Here is a 5,353-nt window from a genome sequence, read left to right on the forward strand (position 1 = left end):
CGGCCCAGCCCTTATACCGGCCCGGGGCGGAGCTCCCTCCCACCGCGGGCCGCGGGCGCCCCTCCCTCTCAGGGCCTCCCGGGCGTCCCCGCGGCGCGCAGCCCGGCGCCCGCCGACCCCAGTGCGGTGCCGCCTCCACGCCCTCCTCGGGCGTTGTTGCGCGCCCGCGGTTCCAGCGCCCCACTGGCCACACACAACGTGCAAACTCCACTGCCCGCGTTTCCCCGCGCTCCGGGAAGCCGCGAGAGAGGGGATCGGGAAGGGTGAGGGGCTGGGCAGCGGAGGCCGCAGCGAGGGCCTGGCGAGGGCCCCGGGCAGAGCCCCGCGGTGGGCACGGGAAAGAAGCGCTTGGCACCCGTCACCTGCGGGTCCGGGGGAGGGCTGCCTCCTGACGCCCACTGGGCTTGAGGGATCCATTTTTTTAAACGAAAATTATTTTTAATATTGGTATCTAAATAAAAATAATCCATGTCACGCAGGCCGCTCTCCTGGCCTTCCCAGGCTAGCCCGCCTGCGAGAGAGAATGTCTTTTCTTCCCAGGACTGCATTTCAGTGCTTCCCTCGAAGAACCAGAATCAAAGGGCAGGAGGGGGCCCAAAGATCAGAGCCTAGCCCTCTTCAGAGGATTAAACGTTGGCTTGGGAAAGTCAAGTCCCGCAGCGAATTAGAGACCCATCCCAGCCCAGAACTCGGGGGCTCAAACGCTCCTCGGCGATGGCGCCAGGAGGACGCAGACCAAGCATTTCCCTTCACCATCCCTCCGTCTCCCTCGGCACCTCTCGCCCCGCCCCCACCTGCGCGTCCCTTCCCCACATCTCCTCCAAATGCCACACTATCTGACAGGCAGCTAGTTACCAGGAATACCGGTTATCCCAGTTGTGTCCCTGGGTCTGTCCCTGCCCAGATAAAGCCATTCAGCGCGGCCTCCCGAAGGGGCAGGTGAATGATTGTAAAGAACACAAGACTTAAACCTTCCAGTGGCTTTTTCACCCTCCATCCCCCACCGCCCGTCGTATTCCAAACCCTGGGGCATACCAGCCCCTATTGCCAAGCCCTATGACCTTACCCTTCTCAAACTCGCCAAAACCCCAGCAGTGGATCCTACACATTGAAACTGCAAACAGATTCCAGCCAGTGAGCACGGGCTGGATGGACACCCAGTAGTGAAGGGGGAGACAGGCTTGAATATATGCCCTGTATCTGAACTCTCAATCAGGAGCCCACAAGTCGACGGGCGGGGTGCAGCTGGATTCGGTTGGGATGTGGTCTGGAGGGCAGAGATAGGGGATTTACAGTTTAACTACTGCTGTTAACTGCGTTCTTCCTTTTCAGACCCTCTTTCCTCATCTTTCCACAAGACTTCCAACTCCTTTCTCTCCACTCCTAGGCAGATTTTGGTTTATCTTCTAAAGCTGGGAGAATAGGGTCATGGTATCCACATGTCCTTGAGAAGGAAACCAAGGCATGTTCCTATGAGGGACCTGCAGAAGGAGCAAACTGATGAATTAAACCACTTCATGTGTGGGGATCTCTTACTGGAGATGAATTTTGATAGATCCTCAAGCAGAGCACAAAGATAATGATATTTGCACATTTGCCACAGTGTCACTCAGCAACAAGGACCTCCAAGTGCTTTACATTAATTTTTCCATGCTATGAGAGCAGTATTGTGCTCTTGCCAACTTCTAGGTGCCTTAAAGAAGTCTCAGTCGGTTGCAAAAAAAAAAAAAAAAAAAAATCATTTCTGGTCAACACTGCCTGAGGAGCGTTTGTGGGAAGAGTAGCCAAGTGAAAGGATACCTCAAAATGTGATTCGGAGATTGTTTTCCACTGTCATCAAGGAGTTCCCAGAAGCGAAGACAAAGAGAATGGTGAAAAGCTCAAATAGGAGACCTCAGTGAAGCATGGAGAAAAGATACTTTGGAAAGAAAACAAGTAAAATCCGTAACATCAAAAGCAGTGAGATGTTTGAACTTTGGCAGGGGATTCTAAATCTTTATTAATGGGAGCGGTCAAGATATATTAGTTGGGGCTCATGAAATAGGAATTGAAAATTAAAATGTAATAAAAATCCTCAAAATATGTGCAAAATGACAGTAATCTCCTGGCCTTGACATTCATGATTACACAGCACTGCTTAAATCACAAGACCCTGTTGGCTATTCCTTCTAGAAATCATTTGACTGATCAAAAATTAAAATTTGTTTCAAAACTCATGTGTATTTTTTCCAGAAGTCAGAAAACACAACTTCCCTGTTAATGTAATCAAAACTAAGAAAGCCATGAAAATTTTAAATCACTTAACAAAAGAAAAAGATACCCTAAAAACCACTTCCAGTTCATTTTCAAAGTTTTTAAGTTTGTGAATAGATAAACTAACTTTAAAAATTCTAGTCAGAATAAAATGTATATTCTAATTTAATATTGATAAGTATGTATGCTTGCCAAATAAAAGGAGTTTTATTATTTTATTTTTAAGTTGCTCTTTCACTTACCGGTCAGGCATCACAAGTTTCCTCTGCTTTAGCTGACGTGCTCACCAGGACAAATGAAGAAAAAAGAATGGTCACCTCTACACTGCTCTAAATAAAAATTATGGGGTTATCATCAACTATTACAGGAAGAGCTCTGATCCGGGACAGAGCTTCTGTTGCATGTGAAATATCTGGACTTAGGCACTACAAAGCCATGTTGTCATTCAAAAGCCTTTCTCAATGTTACAGACATATTTCCAGAACAATTTGGCATTTCTATTACCTATGACTCCTAATTTAAATTACAAACACTAACTGAAAAATAAGTATTCTCCCCAGTTTCCTTTTTGTTTGAATATTTCAAATAGATTTACCCATGCAGTGTCTCATAAATGCTGACTCTGATTTTTGTCTCTGTCTCTTTCTCTCTCATACACACACACACACACACACACACACACACACACACACACACAGATCCGAGATATCCTCAGTAGTCTACAGTTTCTAGTTGGGAAATTAAATGCAGAATTTAGAAGATTTTTAGAGAAATATCTTCCTATGGCAAATCCATAGAGACAGAAAGCACATTAGTAGTTGTTAGGGGCTGGAGTAGAGAATGGATAGTAACTGCTTAACAGGTACAGGGTTTCTTTGGGGGTAATAAATATGTTCCAGAACTAGATAGTATCAATAGTTGCACAACATTATAAACATACTCAGAGTCACTGAAATGCATACTTTGAAATAGTTAAAATGCTGAATTTTATGTTATGTAAAGTTTACCTCAGTTTTAAAATATATTTCTATATGGAAAGTTTGCCATTTTTGATAGCAGTGTTCACTGGGATAAATGTAGGCCAAATATGGTCTTAGGAGATTTAGATCAAAAAGAAAGACTTTGGAAAGAGAAAAAGAGATATCTTGCCCATCAGATTCAATGGAACTACAAAAGCATGAAACTGAATTGACTGCTTAGTTTTCCCCATGTATAACCAGAAAACACATATAAAATTCCATTTAATAAATGTTTTGGTACCTCATCTTTTGCCATAGATAGTTTCTTTTGCTGCCTAAGCTAACTCTCATGTTACAACACAAAGTCCATTTTTCTTATATTCTGTCTTCGGTAACACAGAAGACAGATGCTTAGCATTGCCCCAATATTTCTTTCACATTCTCAAGAACTTGCTTGGCTTTTCCCAGGCTATGTAAACAGGAATAGATTTCTTAGGCATTCGATCATTTTAATTGGTCTTCCTATTTCCAATTGTACCATTTGTACCATTTGCTTGCAAGCCTCTCATAATAGAAGACAGCACAGAGGGCCTCACTTACCTGAGCAAAGGGATCCTGAGTTACATGCTCTTATATCCCCTGTCTTGTCTCACCCACTGCGCACTACACACCTGTTTTTAAACAGTGCCTTGGAGCTGATTCCCACTAAGCTGGCCATACACTTATGCATGAAATTTACATTCTGGGCTCTCAGAAAACATTTCGGAGTTTTTTAATGTTCACTGTGGGACATAGTCCATGTGTCCAGTCCAAGAGTCCCTGTTTCCCAGCTCCCTTCCGACTCCAACCTCTTTGTCGTGTGATCATTGTGCCTGCTCTTCTGCTTATTTTTTTATGAGTAAAGAATACTTCCATACAGCTGATTTGTTCCTTTCAGTTCTCATAAAATGCCTAATTATAATAGCATGTCAATTATAAGTACAGCATAGTAAAAGATAATGGTGTCTCACAGCCACAAAATTCTAATTAGATGATATGCCTCTCTTCGGTTCTTGACTTTTTGGTCACACAGACCAGGAGTGTAATTAGGAAGAACCTAAAATAATAAAGAAGACCTTTATCACACGTCCTGGACAAAGCCCTCCTCTCTAATGCAATTATAAAGTATTGACTAGAGTGATTATTTTAACATTTAAGAATAGGTAAAAATACAACATGAAGGTCCCTCCCTAGGATGCATCAGAAAAGTTTTACTGCATTGTTATCGGCATTGAGCCACATACATAACAAAAGTATCATCTATTTGGAATACTAGACAAATAGCAGATATTAAGCAAGGTGCTTATCAGATATTATCTCATTTTATCTTTATAACACCCCTATGAAGTAACACTGTTATTATCCCTATTAGACACATGAAGAAACTGAGACTGGAAGAGGTTAAATAAGTCACCCCAGGTCACTCAGCTGAAGAGGGAAAGAGCTAGGATTCAAGCCTAGATTTGTCTGACTGCAAAGCCCTTGCTCTTTCTGATTTAATATTCTGCCTCTCACCACCTGATAAGCTTGAGACAACACATGTGCTTCAAATAAGCATAAATAGGGAATTTTCTTCCTCTTGGCTCCCTTATAGATGACTCAGGTACTACCAGGGGATTTAGAACTAAGTGTTGACAGTAGAGGCCAATATAAAACTGGGAGAGGGGGTGAGATGGTGGTATTCCCACCCCTTTTGTGTGGTGGGAACCACCCAATTCCAGGAGTAGTTGGAGAACTTCCCTGAGGTGGTCACCGCCCAAGTCCAACAGATAGTACAGCAGCACTTTCAGAGCACTATATAGCTATAAGATGTACACAATAACATTAAGGTGGTTAGTGAAAGCTCAGTTTGAAATTTTTACGTATGAAGAGGGGAGACTAGATCAAAATAAAATATTTGAAGCTTTGAAGGGTTTATTTTTAGACTGCTTGCTGTCGAAGTTTTAAACTGGCATTAAAAGTTGGGACTTTCTAAAAGTTTTCCTGTCTCAAAAACAGTTTAAAGGAATTTCTTCTTGACACTGTAAAGGGAAATAAAATAATTTTAAAAGGAGGCATAATCAGTGTAGATTTTACATGATTAAGGAGGTGTTTTGTAAGCT

The sequence above is a fragment of the Pteronotus mesoamericanus genome, unplaced genomic scaffold (genome assembly GCF_021234165.1).
Source record: "Pteronotus mesoamericanus isolate MK-2021 breed Mesoamerican mustached bat unplaced genomic scaffold, CSHL_Meso_final scaffold_651, whole genome shotgun sequence".
NCBI classification, from domain to species: domain Eukaryota; kingdom Metazoa; phylum Chordata; class Mammalia; order Chiroptera; family Mormoopidae; genus Pteronotus; species Pteronotus mesoamericanus.